Raw genomic sequence first — 21118 nt, forward strand, 5'->3', positions numbered from 1 at the left:
AGGATGCCAAGGGACAGCAACTAGTAACGACTTGCATGAGAGAACCTCCTGGAAGGCCAGGAACCAGCACACCATGTGGCCAGATTTGGACAAAACCAGAGCAAAATCCAACAAACTCCACTAATAACAGGTTGAAAGGGTACTAGTAATAGCAGCAGGCTCAAAAGTATGTAGAGAAGAACTCCACTTTTTAAATCTTTTCTTTATTTGTTCATTTATATTTTATTTTTTTCATTTATTTTCTCTTTACTATTTCTGTTTTATCTCTTATTTATCTCTTCTTTTCTTATCTATTTTTTCTCTTTCTCTTTTCTTTTTCTGTTTTTCTTTTATTTAATACTAGGGGCCCAGTGCATAAATATTCATGTACCTTGAGAGGAACTGTGGGCCACAAGGTTGTGGTGGGCACAGGGGCAGGTCTTGGCCCATCCTCTGTGCCCCTGCATGGCCCCTCTCACTCTGGCCCTCAGTCCCCTGTCTGCCAGCAGCCCCACTCCCGCCGGCCCCGCTCCCACGCGCTGACAGCACTGGCCCCGCTCACACCTGCTTACAGTGCTGAGAGATTGGGGCCAGCACCATCAGTGGGTGCGAGCAGTGGCTGCTGCCCCGATTGCCCCTCAGGAGCAGGGGAAGGTGGAGAAGCCCTGAGGGGTGATCGGGGCCAGCAGCTGCCACTCACACCCTCTGACGTTGCAGAGTGATTGGGGCCGGTGCCAGGCACCAGCAGCGGGTTCAAGTGGTGGCTCGAGTGCTGGCAGCAGGTGCAAGCACCAGGCGGGACTGCAGTGTGCGGAAGCAAGGAATTTTCAGTAACCACCAGAGGCTTGCCCTGATGACAGCAACCAGTGCCCCGCCCTGGTCTGGTGCCCCCACTCGCCTGCTCCACCATCCGCCGTGGCTGATGCCTGCCATATTCTGCACACACCACCTGGTGGTCAGCGCATGTCATAGCGACCAGTTGTTCAGTTGTCCTGCCATTCGGTCTATTTGCATGTTAGCCTTTTATTATATAGGATTTTACTTTATTCATTATTATTACTGTTTTTATATTATTATTATTATTCCACTCATTATCTCTCTTTTCTTTTGTGTTCTTATTCTGTTTTCCCACTTTCTTCTCTTCTTTCAAATTTTCTTTTTTCATTTTTTTTCTTTAATTCTTCTGGCCTCTTATCTTTTAGTATGCATACATTTTTTTCTTAATCGTTTTTTGTTGTCTTTATTTTATTGTTGATGATGGTTTGGTGTTTTTGGTTTTTGGGGGTTTTTTTTGTGTTTTTTTTTTTGGTTTGCTTTTGTTTTCTCTTTATTTTTTTCTGTCAGTTTCTGCATAACAGGGTCGGGGTTGAGCCTCACTGTCAGCCAGCATGAGGGCTACACCCACCTACTAATGGGACAACAGCAATCAAGAGCCAATCACAACAGGAGGGCCCACATAACCCATGCAAAGGACATTTCTACAACACCCAGCTCAGAAGATCAAGGAGACTACACCACTGAGTCCCACAAGATAATCACTGCAGAAGGCCACCCCACCAAGATAGAGTAATAACTGACCTATCCATTACATAGAAATAGACAGAATAAACAGCAAAGATGGGGAAACAAAGAAACAGACCCAAATGAAAGAAAAGGAAGAAGCTACAGACAAAAAAGCTAAATGAAATGGAGGCAAGCAATTTATTAACAACAGAGTATAAAGTAATGGTTTTAAGAATGATCAACAACATGAAAGGGGGCATAGAAACCATGAAAAACAACCAGTCAGAAATGAAGAATGACATATCTGAAATAAAGTATAGACTGGAAAGAATGATAGTAGCTTAGACAAAGCAGAGGATCAAATCAGCGAATTAGAAGACAAGAAAGAAGAAAATCACTCAATCAGAGCAGCAGAAACAATATATAATTAAAAATCATTAGGATAATTTAAGGGGACTTTGGGACCACATGAAACTTAACCACATCCACATCATATGGGTACCCCAGAGAGAAGGAAGTGAGCAAGGTATAGAGAACCAGTTTGAAGAAAAAATAACAGAAAACTTACCTAACCTGTGGAAGAAAAAAGTCATACAAAAAAGAAGAAAAATCTCAAATTAAAAAAAAAAATCTAACATTTTATCTTAATGATCTAGAAAAAAATTAAGGCCCAAAGTCAAAAGAAGAAAGGGCATAATAAAAATTAGAGCAAAATTAAATAAAATAGAGAACACAAAAACATTAGAAATAAATTCATTTAACAAAGACATGGTTCTTTGAAATGATTAATAACATTGGCAAAATCTTGGCTAGACTCACTAAGGAAAGAAGAGAAAACAGTCAATAAAATCAGAAATTAAAGAGGAGAAGATACAAGACCCCACAGAAATACAAAAACTATACGAGAATACTATAAAAAAGCTATATACCACCAAATTCGATGACCTAGAAGAAATGGACAACTTCTTAGACATCTATCACCTTCCCAGATTGATTCATAAGTAATTGGAAGGTCTAAATCAGCGGTTCTCAACCTGTGGGTCGAGACCTCTTTGGGGGTCGAACGACCCTTTCACAGGGGTCGCCTAAGACCATCGGAAAACACATATATAATTACATATTGTTTTTGTGATTAATCACTATGCTTTAATTATGTTCAATTTGTAACAATGAAATTGGGGGTCACCACAACATGAGGAACTGTATTAAAGGGTCGCAGCATCAGGAAGGTTGAGAACCACTGGTCTAAATGGACCAGAAAACACTAAAGAAACTGAAATAGTCATCAAAAACCTCCCCAAGTTGGAGAAACCAAGATGGTGGCATAGGTAAACACCGGAAATTGCTGCCTCGCACAACCACTTCAAAAATACAACTAAAAGACAAAACGGACATCATCCAGAACCACAGGAAAGCTGGCTGAGTGGAAATTCTACAACTAGAAGGAAAGAGAAAAGCACACCGAGACTCAGAGGAGGTGCCGTGCGGAAGTAAAGTGCAGAGGTACGGAGGCGCACGTGGAAAGGGCTGGCGGCTGAGGACACGGTTGTCTTTTTCAATCGGGACGGAGTCACAAGCTCTAGTTCCAGGCGAGTCTCTGGGGACCCAGACTCATACGGGGAGAAACTGGAAACTGGACTGTCTGGCAGCGGGCGGAACTCTAGGGCAGCTTTCTCTCAGAGGTGCTTGCAGCGATTACCAGGACACTGAGATTCGGGGCCTCTTAGGGTAGGACTGAGGAGCAGCCATAGCTGTTTGCTCCGCCCTGTTGATCCCCTGAGACCCCACCCCACCCAAGCTGTGCGCAGAGGCTTTTGCATATGAAAGGCCTGGCCCTTTGCAATCTGAAAATTACCTAACAAACTGCAGCTGGGTCAGAGAGACCCAGAACTTCCAAAAGAAGGCCCAAGGCCCCACAGCAGCTTGCATTGCTTCACAGCTGGGCCTCATCTAGGCACCTCCAAACCCCAAACAAAGAAGAGGAATCTGCAGATCTCTCCATAGCTCCTGCTGGGTAGCCTCAGGGAGAGGCTAAATTAGCACCTCCTTAGAGATCCAAAAGCCAGTGTACCCAGTGGTCAGAGTGGGACCATCCAGATTACAACTCCTCAGATCCATAAGGGACACACTCAGGGGGCAGACTCAGTGAGCACCAAAGCCCTACTGAAGCAAGTCTTTCCCCATAACAGTGTCTCCAGCACAGAAGTTCTCCCACTGTAGAGACAGCTGATTCTCACAGCCAATTGGCCTGGAGGTCAATTTTCCCCAGTGATACCTACAACAATCAAGGCTTAACTACAACAAGACTGTGCACAAAGCTCACAAAGGGGTGCACCAAGAGTGTCCACCTCAGGTAATTGGGGAGGCTGAGCCACTGGACCCTATAAGACACCTAGCACACAAAGCCACTCTACCAACACAGGGAAGCATAAAAAATGCGGAGATGCCCTAACCGGTTTGGCTCAGTGGATAGAGCGTCGGGCTGCGGACTGAAGGGTCCCAGGTTCGATTCCGGTCAAGGGCATGTACCTTGGCTGTGGGCACATCCCCAGTAGGGGGTGTGCAGGAGGCAGCTGATCGATGTTTCTCGCTCATCGATGTTTCTAACTCTCTATCCCTCTCCCTTCCTTTCTGTAAAAAATCAATAAAATATATTTTGGAAAAAAAAATGCGGAGACAAAGAAATAGGTCACAAATGACAGAAATGGAGGAAAGCAAACTACTGGATATAGAGTTCAAAACCACACGTATAAGGTTTTTCAAGAATTTTCTAGAAATCGCCAATAAATTTAGTGAGATCCTCAAGAAATCTAGTGAGACCCTCGAGGATATGAACAAGGACCAACTAGAAATTAAGCATACACTGACTGAAATAAAGAATATTATACAGAGTTCCAACAGCAGACTAGAGGATCGCAAGAATCAAGTCAAAGATTTGAAATACCAAGAAGCAAAAATCACCCAATCGGAAAAACAAAAAGAATCCAAAAAATACGAAGATAGTGTAAGGAGCCTCTGGGATAACTTCAAGCATACCAACATCCGAATTATGGGGGTGCCAGAAGAAGAGAGAGAGCAAGATATTGAAAACCTATTTGAAGAAATAATGACAGAAAACTTTCCCTACCTGGTGAAAGAAATAGACTTACAAGTCCAGGAAGCGTAGAAAACCCCAAACAAAAGGAATCCAAAGAGGACCACACCAAGACACATCATAATTAAAATGCCAAGAGCAAAAGACAAAGAGAGAATCTTAAAAGCAGCAAGAGAAAAACAGTCAGTTATCTACAAGGGAGTACCCATACGACTGTCAGCTGATTTCTCAACAGAAACTATGCAGGCCAGAAGGGAGTGGCAAGAAATATTAAAAGTGATGAATACCAAGATTACTTTACCCAGCAAAGCTATCATTCAGAATTGAAGGTCAGATAAAGAGCTTCACAGATAAGAAAAAGCTAAAGGAGTTCATCACCACCAAACCAGTATTATATGAAATGCTGAAAGGTATCCTTTAAGAAGAGGAAGAAGAAGAAAAAGGTAAAGATACAAATTATGAACAACAAACATGCATCTATCAACAAGTGAATCTAAAAATCAAGTGAATAAATAATCTGATGAACAGAATAAACTGGTGAATATAATAGAATCAGGGGCATAGAAAGGGAGTGGACTGACTATTCTCAGCGGGGAAAGGGGTGTGGGAGTGTGGGAAGAGACTGGACAAAAATCGTACACCTATAAATGAGGACGGGGGGCAGGGTAAGGGCAGAGGGTGGGGTGGGAACTGGGTGGAGGGGAGCTATGGGGGGAAAAAAGAGGAACAACTGTAATAATCTGAACAGTAAAGATTTAATTTAAAAAAAAAATAAAAATAAAAAAAAACCTCCCCAAAAGTAAAAGTCCAGCACTAGATGGCTTCACACAAACATTCAAAAAAAAAAAAAATGAATACCCATCCTTCACAAAATCTTCCAATATAATAAAGTAGAGAAAATACTTCCTAACTTAATGTATAAGGTCAACATTACCCTACAGTGTAGCACTGCCCAGACTACAGAAAATTAAAGCAAAAGGACATGTTGGCAGTGCTGCCCGGGGAAGAGTGAGAGTCATCTAGCTGAGTGGTGCTGAGAGGGATCAGAAATAGCAAAGTACAGCCATGTGAACACGGGCAAGGTTGGCCCAATTGAAAAGCAGAGCTAGTAGGGGTTATGATGCAGGCACCCAACCAAGTTCTGCTCTGACTGCAGATATTTTAAACAATAAGACACACACGCGGGGCTGCCTGTGTGGAGTGCGGGGCATGGCTGCGTGCCCAAGGAGCCTTCCTGTCCAGAAAGAAGCAGAACTAACAAGTGCTAAGGCAGGAACATGCAGGCCTTTCTCCAGGGAGAGCAGGAAGAGCTGGCGGAGCACTGAGATGTTAGCACACAGACAAACCCCACCCAGATGCAGCTCTGACACACAGTGAAAGCAAAAAGGCACCCCAAGAGTATACCAAGAAGCCCTATTTACATCAGGCAACCCAGCCCGATAAAAAAAGGCAAGAAAGTGTGCACACACCAGGTTCCCCCACCCAGAACTCACCCCTTTATTCCAGGTGATGCACTAGGCACCACACAAACCTTACTTCAACTGGCCTCCAAAACTATTCAACACACAGTCTACTCAGAAATGTCTTTGAAGACTGGGAGAGATACAACATATAGGAACAAACACAGAAAGTAAAATGAAATTGAGAGTCAGAAGAATATATCCCAAATGAAGGAACAGGAAAAACTTTAGAGAAAAGCCCTAGTATAATGAGACTAGAGGTCCAGTGCACAAAATTCATCCAAGAGTAGGACTTCCTGCTGGGGAGTGTTGGGGCGGGGGGTGGAAGGGAGGTAAGAGATCAACGGAAGGACTTGTATGCATGCATATAAGCATAACCAATGGACACAAGACACTGGGAGGGTGGGATGAGGCATCTGCAGGGTGGGGGCGGGGGGGTAGGGGAGGCCGGGGGAAGATCAATGGGGGGTGGGGAGGGGGGGGGAAGGAGGCATATGTACTACTATCTGTAATACTTTAAACCAGTGTTTCTCAACCTTCTGGCCCTTTAAGTACAGTTCCTCATGTGGTGACCCAACCATAAAATTATTTTCGTTGCTACTTCATAACTGTAATGTTGCTACTGTTATGAGTCGTCATGTAAATATCTGATATGCAGGATGGTCTTAGGCAACCCCTGTGAAAGGGTCGTTGGACTGCCGAAGGGATCACGACCCACAGGTTGAGAACCGCTGCTTTAAACAATAAAATTAAATTAAAAAGAAAAAACAATGAAGAGTAGGCCTTCCTTTCCCCAGCTGCCGGCACCACAGCCTGCCAGTCGGTGACCTGGACTCCCTGTGCAAGGCGATCATGGGGCAATGCCCGAGCTTCCGACCAATCACATCACACCTGCCTCGGCTGGCCTGGCGCCAATGGGTGTCATGGCCTGGTCCCGGATGGTTTTCCAGATGGCCGTTCTGCTGTTTGGCTAGTCAGTTGATTTGCATATTACCCTTTTATTATATAGGATAAGTAATTTACCTGATCAAGAATTCAAAGAGGAGCCCTAGCTGGTTTGGCTCAGTAGATAGAGTGTCAGCTTGCAGACTGAAGGGTCCCAGGTTCAATTCTGGTCAAGGGCACATGCCCAGGTTGTGGGCTCAATCCCCAGTAGTGGGGGTTCAGGAGGCAGCCAATCAATGATTTTCTCTCATCATTGATGTTTCTATCTCTCTCTCCCTCTCCCTTCCTCTCTGAAATCAATAAAAATATATTTAAAAAAAAAAAGAATTCAAAGAGCAGAGATCCAACATGGATGCTCCCAACACCAAACAGATTTGTGGCTGAACTGCAGGGCAACTACCATGAAAAAAATAGTGGAAGTGAAACTGATGTGAAATATTGTGAACAGGAAACACAGAGAAAAGACAGAAGGAGACAGGAAGAGGGTGAGCCAACTCATACAGGTCCTGGATCCTCCCTCAGAGCTCTGTGGGGGAGGGAGAACAAGTCAGAGCAGAAACACTCAAGGGGCAAGACCTGAGGCAGGCCCAGTCTCTGAGCTTCAGAAGTCCTGCTCCCCGGACTGTCTGGGACCTGGCCCTGCCAAGTGTCAGGCTGGTGGCTGAAAGCCAGGCAGGGATAGTGACTGACATGAACTGCACCAGAGAACCTACTGGGAGGCCTGTGGACAGCACACCAAGGGGCCAGTCTAGCTTCTGAGCAAAACACATTGAGCGCCACAAATAGCAGATCCAAAGGGTGAACACAGAGGCTGAAATCTGTGGAGCCAAACTCCACCTTTTTATTCCCTTTTTATTTCTTTATTATTTTGTATATAATCTTCTTGTTTATTTAGATTTCACTTTGTTTCTGCTTCTCTTTTTCCTCTCATATTCCTTATTTCTATTTCCTTTTCTCTGTCCATTTTTCTTTCCCTATATTTTATTTTATTTTATTCTGTTTTTCTATTGCTATTCTATATAGTTTTTAATTCATTATTACCTTTTAAAATTATTATTATTTCACATATATATTTTTCTTCTTCTATTCTTATTTTTTCTTTCTTTTCTATACCTTCTTTTTACATTCTCCTCTTTCATTTGCTTCTTTTTCCTTTAATTCTTTTGGTCTTTTGTATTATAATATTCCTTTTTATTTCCCTTTCTTCTCCTTATTCTTTTTTGTTGCTGGTGGGGTTGTTTTGGTTCATATTATTAGTTTTCATTTTGTGTGTGTGTTGTTTTTTGTTTGGTCCTGTTTTATCATGTCTTTTTCTGCTAGCACCTGTTAATGGGTGCCGTGATACGGTTCCGGTTGAGCCTCATAGTCAGCCAGCCTGAGGATCATGTCTACCTGTGAAAGGGACAGTAGCAATCAAGAGCCAATTACAACAGGAGGGCCCACATAACCCATGCAAAGGACATTTCTACAACACCCAGCTCAGAAGATCAAGGAGACTACACCACTGGGTCCCACAAGATAATCACTACAGAAAGCCAGCCCACCAGGACTGGGAGTCATAGCAGATCTAAATAATAAATAGATAGAAACACAAAGAGGCAGACAAAGTGGTAAGACAAAGAAGCCCCAAATGAAACAACATGAGAATTCTCCAGAATAAGAGAAAATGAAATTATCTGATATAATAAATAAGCAATTTATCTGATATAGAGTTCAGAGTAATGGTTATAAGGATGCTCAACAACATAACAGACATAGGAATTATGCAAAACAACCAGTCAGAAATGAAGATTGACACAGCAGAAATAAAGAATACACTGGACAGAATAAACAGCAGATTAGAGGAAGATGAGAACTGAATCAGCAAATTAAAATACAGGGGAGAAAAATTCCCTAACCTGCTGAAGGAAAAGTCACACACAAATTCAGGAAGCTCAAACAGTCCAAAGCGGGAAGAACTCAAAGAAGCCCACACCATGGCACATCATAATTAAAATGCCAAAAATTAAGAAGAAAGAATCTTAAAGGCAGCAAGAGAAAAGAAATTTGTTATCTACAAAGGAGGTCCCATAAAGCTGTCAGCTGATTTCTCAACAGAAATACTAAAGGCTAGAAGGGAATGGCATGAAGTATTTAAAATAATGAAAAGAAAGGATCTGAAACCAAGATTACTCTACCTGGCAAGTAAAAAACCGGGTGGAGGGGAGCTATGGGGGAAAAAAAGAGGAACAACTGTAATAATCTGAACAATAAATGGTTTTAACAACAAAACATTCCCCTCTATCTTCAAAATACTAGAAGGTGAAATAGAGAGCTTCCCAGACCGAAAAACATGCTAAAGGAATTTATTACAACCAAATTAGCATAGCAAGAAATGTTAAAGGGACTGCTGTAATAAGAACAAATAGAGAGAGGAACATAGGCATAACAAATAAAAATGGTGCCCTAGCCAGTTTGGCTCAGTGGATAGAGGGGGTCGTAGCTCGGTTGCCGGCTCAATCTCCCACATGCAGGAGGCAACCAATTGATTTATGTCTCTCACATCATGTTTCTCTCTGTGTGTCTCTCCCTCTCCCTCCAGTCTCTCCAAAAATCAATGGAAAAGTGTCCTCAGGTGAGTATTAACAAAAAAATCTATAATAATAAAAGCATAATATTCTAATTAGACTGGACAGCTGAATGACCTTATGGACGAAGCCACCGCTGCGGGGACAAGGCAGAGGCAGTTAGGGGCAATCAGGCAGGCAGGCAGGTGAGTGGTTAGGAGCCAGAGGTCCAGGATTGCGAGAGGGATGTCTGAGTGCCCATTTAGGCCCAATCCCGCAGGGCCTAAACCGGCAGTCGGACATCCCCCAAGGGATCCCGATTATGAGAAGGTGCAGGCCAGGCTGAGGGACACCCACCCCAACCCCAGCATGAATTTTGTGCACCAGGCCTCTAGTAATAATAATAATAATAATAATAAAAGAAATAAAAGGGTGATAAAAGGTACCTATCAATAATAGCCTTAAATGTAAATGGATTAAATGCTCCAATCAAAAGACATAGGGTTGCTGAATGGATATAAAAACATATACATATGATGTCTACAAGAAACCCACCTTAGAACAAAAGACTCACAAAGGGTGAAAGTAAAGGGATGGAAAAAGTTTAGCCATGCAAATGAAAACAAAACAAAACAAACAGCAGGAATAGCAACACTCCTATCTGACAAAATAGACTTCAGAGCAATGGCCATAAAAAAAGGCAAAGAAGGTCACTACATAATAGGAAAGGGGTTGATCTAACAAGAAGATATGACCCTGGTAAATATATATGCACCACATATAGGAGTACCTAAATATATATTTTTTAAAACTCTAGGAGGGATTATCTTGAGCGAAAGGCACTTGGCAAATGCCAGGTGCAAACGGGTACTCTGACCTCACCTGTTATTCCTAAAAGCAGGAGATAGAACCTCTACATGAGCCCTGTCCTCCCTAGACTGGAAAGAAACATTTTTGTCACCAGAGACAAGAAGTCAAGACTGAGAGAAATCTGTACAAACAGGCCTTGGTAAAATAACTCTTATCTTTCTTTAGTCTTCCCATATATTTTACCCTTTCACAATGGCCTCTCTATTCAATGCAGTCTATAAACCCTTAGGCCTAGCCACTTCTTAGGGTTTTCATTTTCCTATTGGAGCACCCAGGTGCATTTAAACTCTGTATGTATCTTATGTCCATCTAGTTCTCAGGCCCAGGGGAGGCCCTAAAAAGGTCTCGGTAAAGTCTTAGAGGTAAAGTTCTTAGCCAAAGGCTATCTCTAAGGCGCCAGTATTGGTCCTGGTGGGCTTGGTAGATCTACTAGACAATTCCCAGAATCAGATGGCTTCCAGGAGAGACAAAGGCTGAGGAGAGGGGCGGAGAGACAAATTGTCATTGCTGGGACCAGCCCTGGGAATCCTCTCTCTCCTCCCCTTTCCTCTTCCTCCTCCCAACTCTTTTTCTCTTCCTCTTGAATCTTCCTTCCCATCAGTTTTGTCTGGTCCCCCCGTGTCTTTCTCAGTGCGTGCAGGTGTTCAGTCTTACTCCGACTGAGGATTCCTTTGGTGATCTGCCGAAACCTGCGGATCCTTCTCAGAATAAGTCGAGTAGAACATTTTGAAATACAAGGGAAATCAAATCCAGTTGGCTTGTGAGGCTACCGCAGACGGACAGCAGGGAGAAAGGGCTGGGCCCCTGAGCTTACCCAACCAACCCAGACGGCCCTAGAGTGGAGGCGGTGAAGAATAAGAAACGTTGGGTCCCACCAGTCTCAGAGAAACGGAAACTCCGGGACGTCATTGTTCTTTACTAACCAAACTGAGAAAAGGGACCGAGTTCCAAAGGGAGGGACCACGCGCCTCCTCCTGGCCACCGCGGGTACCCAATCCGCAGAAAACCAATAAAACGCGCGGCCTCCACACCGCCCTCACGACCTTGGCATTAGACGCCCGTGAGCGCTGCGCACTGAGTTTGGGGCGACGGGGAGAGGGTGAGCTTCTCGCCCTGGCAGCTTGGGACCCGTTGCCCAAATGTAAACTCTCTGAGCCGAGACCGAAGGCAGCCTAGGCGCGTTGCTGGTGAGGAAACAGGTTGCAGAGTTGAAAGGATTTGCTCCGGCCCAAAGCTGATCGGCACCAAATCACGGCCCAGGCCTGTGATTGCCCTGCTGTTCGCCTGGGCTTTTAGAACCGCCTTCCTGGGGCTCGGTTCCGCCCAGACGGGACCCAGACTTCGACGGCAAACACATCCAGGAGGAAGGGATCTTTTCAGTCCATCCCCAGAGGCCCCACCCAGACCCACTGCGGAGCCACCTCCTTAGTCCTGAGACTGGAATTTTCCAACTTCCCACGACACCCGTGGGCACTCTTCCCACGGTCTTAGGCGCAAGGGAAGGTTCCGCGGAGCCAGAGCACTGTCTGTGCCTCAGCCCGAGCCGTCCTCGCCCCTTCTGGGGCTGTTGGGAATAAGAAATGCAGGCTCAAAGGGGCGCGCATATGGACAAATGGGGTATAAGCTAAGTGTATTATTGAGAAAAGTACAGAGCGCACGCCTGCAGGGGGCCCACACCTGGCCAGGGCGATCGTGGGCTCGCGGCTCTATTTATGGGCGGTAAAGCCGCCGTTGTCATCGATCTGCTCAGTCAATCCGCGGCCCTCGGTTTGCTCCAGGAGCCACGCGAGCTTCCTCTGACGTTCCGCCATGAAGTCCCTCGTCAGTGCCTCTGTCTTGCCTCTCACAGTGCGTCTAAGTACAAAGGCTTCACTGTCTTCACCGTTCCGCTGCAGGCGCCGCGCTCGGGGCTCCGGGCGAGCCGATGCGCCCGGGAGGCGGGGCGGGTCAGGGCTCCGGGGCTGTTTGCAGCGCGTCCTCCCGGCTGCGCGGGCCCGGGATGCTCGTCCCCACCGCAGGGGCCGCGAGCGCCCCGCCCTCCTACCGGGTAAGAGGAGCAAACGTGTGGCTGTCTCTAAGCATTTAAAAGAGGGGCGCTGTGGTTCAGTAGTTGAACTTCGACCTCTGAACCAGGAGGTTACGATTCGATACTCTGTTGGGGCATATGCCAGGAAGGGGCCTGATTCCCAGTGCGGGGCGTGCAGGAGGCAGCCGATCGGTGATTCTCATCATTGATGTTTCTGTCTTTCTCTCCCTCTCCCTTCCTCAATAAAAGAGGAATATTGTCTTTCGGAATCGAGAGCATCAACCATCAACGTACATGATCACGGTCTTCGTACATGATCATGGTTTGCTTGTTTATAATGTCTCACCAAAAAAATGAATTTCTCTAAAGATTACAGCTTATTTTTCCATTTAAACTTTAAAATTACGTTGTCCAGTTTGAATTAAAAAAAACCTTTTTGATATTTTAATGAAAACTATGTTACACTCAGACCAAGTTAAAGAGAGGTGCTATCTTTATGACGTTGAGTCTCCTACCCCAAAACATGGTTTAGCTTGGTTGCTAGGAAGCTGCCCCAAAGCAGTGACTGCCAACCTTGAGCATTTCTGCGAATCACCCGGCGAGCTTGTCACAGGTGGTTGGGCCCACGCAGAATTCCAGAGACCTCGGATCTAATGAGGCTTGAGAATTTGCATTTCTCAGTGTCCAGGCCATGCTGCTCTTTGTCTTGGCACCACGCTGAGAATAACTGGTAGCCTATTGATCCTCTTGGAGATGGTTAGCGGGATAAAAAAAAAAGAGAGATGAAAGCATATTTACAAAAAAAAAAAAAAAAGTAGGACTGGTAAATGAGGAGTTAAAAGGGAATGTTGTAGAGAAGCCTGTGGGCCGGTGCCAAACTTGGCTCCCGCTCACCGGCTTAACCTACACCTCCCATCCCAACAAGGACGAGATTTACCGGGAACAAATGCAAAGCAAACGTCTCCGGGCTCTGGCGGCAGAGCAACGTTCTCCGGTGTATCAATAACTAACCCAATACCCGTGGGCGCGGCGCTCCCCGAGGCCGCCCGTGTCCAGCTCGTCAGGCAAGCCCAGCCAGCTCCCCACGCTTCCTCTCCCTGCCCTGGTCCTGGCTCCGCCCTCTCTTTCCTAGCTCCATTTCCCCCTTTTTCTTTATCTTTTTCTTTTTTTGCTAAATTTGGGGTAAATAGAGACAATTCAATTTAAAAAAAAAAAAAAAAGGATTCAATAGGGGAAAATGAGTGCGCCCAACGTGGGGCTCGAACCCACGACCCTGAGATTAAGAGTCTCATGCTCTACCGACTGAGCTAGCCGGGCACTTCCGGGAGCTGCCTTGTAAAAGTTCAGATTAATTTCATTCCAGAGACCAAGTGTCTAATGTAGCAATCTGAAAGAAATCTCAGGTCCTGAATTGTGTGGATCCAACAGAAACTCAGGGCCGAAGAACCCGAAGCTTCGAGAGAATGATGGGGGGCTGCGCAGGACCAGGTGAGCTTGCCGAGGAAGGAATCACGGGTCCTGAAACCTCAATGTTTCTGCAAATTCCCTGTGGACCGAGTCACTTAGAGAATCCGGCTTCTGGGACCGACTTCTGAGGCTGAGAAGCGCCGACAAGCCGCAGGGGTCGGAGCGGCGCGGGGACTGGTGCTCCGGGACCTTGGGGCTGCCGCCCCTGCTGCCTTCTCCCCTAACTTGACAACCGGGAGGCCGAGTGGGGGGCTTCGCGCATCACTGGGGAAATAGGTCCAATTCGCTGCTCATCTAGGGCACGAGTTTGGTTTTAAATACTAAAACCTTGTGTGTCCTGAGTAAAAGACCACACTCCTTGCGTGCATAGCTCTCCCCGAGATTACGCGGACGGGGATCGGGGCCGTAAGGAGGTTTCACTCCTCTCCAAACCCTGCAAGAGGATCTGAGCTCCCGATTCCCCGGCGAAGGGAGCCTCCCTCTGCGCCTGCGTCACAGCCCAGAGCTCTGCACCCGGCCTGAGGCTACTCGCCAGGCTGCTGGGGTTCACCTGGTGGGGTTCACCTGGTGGGGATGGGGTGGGGGTGGGGTAGAGGGGGGCAGCAGAGTGAGTTGATTGGGAAACAATCATTCACCGTCGTAGGCTGCAGCTCTGCGACACCGCCTCGAGGGGATTATAAACTCGTTTAGCTTTTAAAAGGCTAAGGAAGTTCAGACGCCAAGGCCAACTACGATGACCGGCATGACTCGGATTCCAGCAGAGGTCGCTGCAGCCGCAGGGCCGAGTACCATCCACCGCTCAGGCCTGCCCCCTGCGGAGCAGCTCGGCGTCTTTTGAGATCGGAAACCACCTCTGCTGCTTGTTCTATTTGCCTCGTTCCGGTGACGCGCCTAAGTCAGAATCCCAAGCAAATCCTTCCACTCCGTAACCTCCAAGCCGTGCACCTCAATGTGGTTTTGAGCCCCCGAATCCCCGCGCTGTCGGCACCAGCATCACCCCCTCTGCTGGGCGGCGCGGCCCGGTCCCGACTTGAGCTCTGAGTGGCGTTCCCAGTCGCCCCTCCTCGGGTCACTGCTCTCTTTCCCCAAAGGTGCGAGGGCGGCCCGAAGGATTTTCCCATTTACATCTCCAGCTTAGAAACTGGAATGAGGTTGCTGTCCCGGAATGGTGGGACCGCAGAGAAGGGAGCTGGTGACTGCGGGAGGCGGGAGGGCTACCCAGCCCTTCACTTTTCGTGGTGACTGCGGGAGGCGGGAGGGCTACCCAGCCCTTCACTTTTCGTGGCTCCCGAACCGCTGCAAGTAACTGGGGGCGCTCTCCATCCCCAACGCCGGCGCTTGAGCTGACTTCCTTATTCTCACCCCTCAGTAAATCAGACCACCTCGGAGAATCTGGAAAAATAAATAAATCTGACCAGCCTGTGTTTCAGAATTCTTCCTAAACCTCCACTACCCAGCACACCTCCTCCGCAAAAAAAAAAACAAATTGTGTATCTGAGAAAAGGTAACTTGATGCGTTGGCCGGGAATCGAACCCGGGTCAACTGCTTGGAAGGCAGCTATGCTCGCCACTATACCACCAACGCAACTTGTAAGTACTGTGGTTCTGAGTCTATTTTGCTATGAAGAGTCCCATGCCAAGCTTCGGTTCCTACTTTTCTGCTATTTTGAAATTTATGTTAAGGAGAAAAGCTCTCTAGAATTTCTCCTATGATCATATTGAAAATTCTGGTAGTTTTTTTTATTATTTCACATGATTAAGGAAAGCCACTTTTAGTTCATCTAGACCAGTTAAGGCGCTTTATTGGGAGTTATCTCTGTATACATATGGTTGCGCATTTGAGAGTGTTACCTTGCAGTGGTTCTCAACCTTCCTAATGCCGCGACCCTTTAATACAGTTCCTCATGTTGTGGTGACCCCCCAACCATAAAATTATTTTCGTTGCTATTTCATAACTGTAATTTTGCTACTATTATGAATCGTAATGTAAATATCTGATATGCAGGATGTGTTTTCATTGTTCGCGACCCACAGGTTGAGAACCGCTGCAAGGGCAACTGCATAAAGGTAAAATTGCAGTTGAAAACATGTACATGTTAAAGCTTTGGATACAAATTGCCGGGTGGAGAGATAGCACCAATTTTCAGTATTCAGTGAATACATCGGTCAACTGGATGTCATCATTCTTTTCATCTTTAGAAAGCGCAGGGTAAACATATGGCGTCTCATTATAATTTGCACTTAATCTATTACTACTGAGGTTGATCATTTTCCATAAATAAGTTATTTGTTCATTTTTAGACTTGCAAAGTTATATGCTTTATCTATATTTTCTATTGTGTGTTTATATTATATGTTACTTATTTATGCCAGTTTATCGGTTGTCTTTTAATTATTTATAGGACTTTCTGATGGGCAGAAGTTTTCTTTTATATGTAGTGTAATATGTCAGTTTTATCCTTTACTATTTGTCTAATTCAATATTAAGAAAATTACCCACTAATATACTTTTCCTAGCTCTTAATTGTTTCAGTTCTTGCATTTAATTATTTAATCCATTTAATAGAGGGTATAAGGTGATACTTCTATGAATTTATCCTAAGTAAATATCTAAGGATATACACAAAGATATATCTATACAGATGTTACTTGTAATACCAAAAAAAAAAAAAAAATTGAGAGGGAGGACTAAAAGATTGACTGATTAAAACACATGAATTGTTATTTTGTGTTTTGTTTTTTAATCATATTTACATTGTGTGTTGCTGGTGAAAGCGTAAATTGCAGCATTTGAACTCCTGGACATTTATTCCACACCCGTGCAAAATGACATGTCCAAGATTATTTATGGCAGTATTGTTTGCAATAATAAAGGTTTAAAAATACTAAGTGTCCAACAATAGGAAGTTTGTTCAATTAATCGTGGAATATCAATCAAATGGGATCCTATGTGCCATGGGATGAGGAGGTTCTTCATGTGTAATCTGGAACTATTTCCAAAATATACTGTTAAAAGTGAAAAGGAAACGTGCAGAAAGGCGTGAATAGATTGCTGTCATTTATGCAAGAAGGGGAACATATTTAAATATGTGTATGTATATGCATATACTTGCATTTGCATAAAATATTTTCATTATAATTATGAAACTTTCAGCTTTGGGTGGATGGAAGCAGTGACTGGAAGAAACAATGTCAATCATTAAAAAGGATTCTGTAAGAGTAGCAGGAATTAAAAAGCAAGTTCCCTGACCGGGAATCGAACCCGGGCCGCGGCGGTGAGAGCGCCGAATCCTAACCACTAGACCACCAGGGACTGTGGTGCTAGCCCTTGGTAAACAATCTATAGTTCAAAATTGTGTACATTGTTTCAACTAGTTAGATATTTCAGACGTTTTTCAATATTGGCCTTTCCCGGCAACGAAACTACTTCTTATTATTTCTCTTTTGAAGTAGAAAACCCGTGAGAGAACTGCCAAACCTGGCTCCCGGAGCTGAAGGAGGCTGGAGTACACACCGTCACAGTCCCCACGACCAGAGACAACCCATGGACACAATGGGGCGGGGAGGGCCGGGGGCGCGGGCGGGCAGGAAGAGGCCTAGGGGGGGCGGGGGGAGGAAGGGGACATATGTAATACTTTCAACAATAAAGAATTATTAATAATAAAAAAAAGTTCAGCGGAGAGAGACTGAGAAAGGCAGATCTCAGCTTCCCATGGTTCCAGTGATTCCCTGAATTGTAATCAGCAGGAAAGTGAAGGTCTCCAGCTGGGGCTTTGCCCATTGACCGGACCTTTACCTGGGGGTGTAGAAAGGTCCCCGCGCAGGGGACGCTGGGAGACCCTGGTCCTTCAGCAGCTCTCCCATCTACTGTGAACTGAGACCCGTCAACGGAAGAAACATCCAGACGTGTAAAGAATGTATTTGAGCCAAACTGTCGACAATTGCCGGGTAGCAGAATCTCAACGGACTGAGAGAATGCTCCGAGAAGGGCACTTTGGAACCTTATTTTATACACTGAGTGGCCAGGTTATTCTGACCACCCCATCACTACTTCATTGACACTTTCAAAAATACTGAATATTGAAAGCTTCCTAAGCAAATACTCTCAAGGTTTTATTATTATTAATTTGCATAACTAATTCACTTCATTGCACTGATGGGGTGGTCATAATAATCTGGCCACTCAGTGTATATTAACAATCAAAAGAGAAGGCGCAAGAGGTTCCGGGAAATTCATTGGCGCTAGATTAGGGAGGCAGAGAAAGCAACGTGGGGAAACCGCTGGGATTGGATAAAAAGTAAAATGATGGACATCCACAGACCAACTCTGTTGGCCAAAGAGAATATTACCGAGGAGTCACTCATCCAATGGCTGCTTGGAGGTCACCAGGATCTGAGCATAACGCACGGGTGGGAGACTAAGAGAAGGGCTTTGGAGCTTTACATTTTTTAAAGAAGAATAAGAAACAGAGGGAGTGACGGGAAAGAAAAGAAAATTGGGGTGCATGTAAGCATGTAGGCTAGGGACTGAAGGAGATTTAAAAACCAAATCCATGGATGTATGCAAATTAACTTGAAAGGAGAGAGAAAAGAAAGCAAATGTGGACTAAACGGGGCCACGTGCCAACCTGACGAGCACAGGGGAGGCCTGCGCAGTGGCCTTGAGAGCTCAGAGACCTACAGTAACCACAAAGGATGGTCTGAAATCCCAACGCTCTAGCCAAAGCGGTTTACGGCAGGTAATCATGTCCTAGGCTAGCATCTTCCCTGACAAAAGTCATTCTGTATCTTGACTAGGCCTGTCTTTTGCATCTACATTCCTGTGGCATGTCAGGGTAACTCCCCTTTTTCCAGACCCCTCAGGGCACAACCACTGCACCAGGGCGGAGGCATAAATCCTCTCTTTGTTATTGTATCATGTTAATTGTTGACTATTAACTCTCCTGTGCCCACCTATGTAGAAGAAGAACATGTCTATCATTTTACTTTTTTTGTTGTTTTCATTTATTTTTTCGTTAATCCTCACCCAAGGATATTTTTCCATTGATTTTTCAATAGAGTGGTACGGAGGGGGAGAGACAGAGAGAAAGAGAAAAACAGGGGTGTGGGAGGCACATTGATTGCTTGCCTCCTGGACCAGGGCCGGGGATGGAGCCTGCCATGGGCCGCCGACGCTGTGGCCCAGCCCTCCTTCCCCTGAGCAGGAAGCCGAGTGAGCCCACCAGGCCCTGGAGCCTCCGGCCATGGCTTCTCTGCTCTCCGAAGGTCCACCTGCAGGGCCTCGCCAGGAAAATCTGCTCCCAGCCCAGCCCCGAGCCACAGAAGCTGAACTTGGCTGGCAAACTCCTTGCCTGGCCCTGGATGCTGTGCCGTGATGGCTGCATGAGAAGATACAGGAGATCTGGAGGCAGGGTAGCACCGAAAAGCTGTCTGCTTCCACACTGGAGAAAAGAGGGCTGCAGGAGCAGGAGCGGGGACGGGAAGGGGAAGGAAAGGAGCTGAGAGCAAAGGAGAAGGCCGCAGAAGCCGCAGAAGCCGAAGGAGAAGCCGCAGAGGCCCAGCCACCGTTGAGGCGCCCGGGGAGAAGGCGGGACAGCCGGAGCCACCCTTCAGGAAGGTGGAGGTGAGCGGGGAGTACCTGGATGGCAAGGCCCCATGCAGAAAGTTGCAGCTGCAGAAGCTGAAGGGAACTTGACTCCAGGGATGGGGAAGAGCCACCAGCAGCTGCTGGGGTGCTGCAGGCCTGCAAAGCCGGCTGGAGGAGCTGGAGGAGCTGGAGGAGCTGGAGGAGCTGGAAGCAGGAGGCAGGGAAGCCCGAGAGCTGAGAACAAGACTCAGGGGAAGCAGATGCCGTGCATGGCCAGGCTGTGAGGATCTACGAGGACTGACCACACAAGGAGCACCGGCTGCAGGAGGCCCTGAAGGGCAAGAAGTGGTGGCGCAAGGAGGCCCGCCCCCCCACACACACACACAGGACAGGCCTGGAGGGTCTCCTCAGGCGGCCTCCTGTGTGGGTTCTTGACTCCATGTGGAAAGATGGCACAGCGTGAGTCCAGGTGGTCTTGAGAGTGTGTTCATTAAAGCTGGGGACAGTGACACAGGAGGACGTAGGGGAGCAGCAGCAACAGGGAGCCTAGGTAATCTCTGCTAGAAACCTTTCGGGGAAGAAGTGCACCAAGGCCGGGCTTTTAGCTCACTGGGGAGGCAGAGAGAAAGGGGCCTTGAGACAGGATCAGGGGGGTAGCCTGGGGGGAGCTGCTGCTGCCCACGGCTTCCCTGGGTGCAAGTCTTGTGGAACCCTGAGAGTTTAGGAGGAAGTAAATATTTCATGCCCAGGAAGCAGCCAGAGCATGCCCACCTTGGGTCTTTGTCCTGAGGGCTTTTTATCTTTGTTTTCTTTTTCTTTTTTCTGTGAATGAGCATCTTAAGGGAAGTTTTCAGCAAACTATTCATCAGCTTTCCAGGTGCATTTGTAATATGCTGATGCATCAAAACAAGTGCACAGGGGAGTTTCCAATTATTCTTTGGTCTGCTTTACTGTTTTACTTTTTATCTTGGGTCTGCCTGGCTCTAGGGGATTTTCGTTTCGTTTTTTAATTTGTTCCCCCACTTCATCTGTCCTTGGGTTTAGCACCAACGGCACTAATTGGGTCTTTGTTCTCTATTTCCCAGACCAGGGTGATTTAAGCTATGTGTTCTCTGGTTAGGGAGGAGAGGTATAAACTATTTGCTTTCAAGTGCCCTTGGTTGGGGAAGATAAGGTCTTGCGATTCACAAGCTGGCTGTACGTTTTTTAAATTGCCTCGCCTTGTTTAATTTTCTTGCCTCAGTTTCCCTATTCCACTTGCCCAGGAATTTTCCTAGCTTCTTACTATCCTGCCGCAGGAACAGCACACAGCCCGTGTGGTGAAGATGCAGCAGCAGCAAGACCAGCGGCACCAGAACCTGCCTAAGAAGACGATGGCCAAGTCCAAGTGGCACCTGGAAAAGGCTGGCAGGAAGGACTGGATCCTGCCCCAGGGCCTGGCCTGCTGTGAGGCCGGCCACTGGGTATCCTTTCCCACTTGTGGCTGCACTGACAGTGGAGGCTCAAGAGAATCTCCAGTCCTATGATGCTGGACAGTCCCCAGTCTGTGTAGACTCAGGCTCCTCCGTGTAAAGTGCACACGGGGCTCAGGTCATGTGCGCAAAAGAGAACGTTGTTGAGAATTGGGGTCCAGATCCTCAG

The 21118-nt window shown here is 46.4% G+C and overlaps 3 non-coding genes across 3 annotated transcripts; all 3 read right to left on the reverse strand.

Annotated features, from left to right (window-relative positions):
- Positions 1-13667: 13667 nt before the first annotated feature.
- Positions 13668-13740, reverse strand: TRNAK-CUU (transfer RNA lysine (anticodon CUU)). The gene has a single exon. It is a non-coding gene; the product is annotated as a tRNA-Lys (tRNA).
- Positions 13741-15403: 1663 nt separating this feature from the next.
- Positions 15404-15475, reverse strand: TRNAG-UCC (transfer RNA glycine (anticodon UCC)). Its single transcript has one exon. It is a non-coding gene; the product is annotated as a tRNA-Gly (tRNA).
- Positions 15476-17131: 1656 nt separating this feature from the next.
- Positions 17132-17203, reverse strand: TRNAE-CUC (transfer RNA glutamic acid (anticodon CUC)). Its single transcript has one exon. It is a non-coding gene; the product is annotated as a tRNA-Glu (tRNA).
- Between the last annotated feature and the right edge of the window lie 3915 nt (positions 17204-21118).

The sequence above is a fragment of the Myotis yumanensis genome, unplaced genomic scaffold (assembly GCF_028538775.1).
Source record: "Myotis yumanensis isolate MYYU_CA2020_CCGP unplaced genomic scaffold, mMyoYum1.0.hap1 SCAF_17, whole genome shotgun sequence".
NCBI classification, from domain to species: Eukaryota; Metazoa; Chordata; class Mammalia; order Chiroptera; family Vespertilionidae; genus Myotis; species Myotis yumanensis.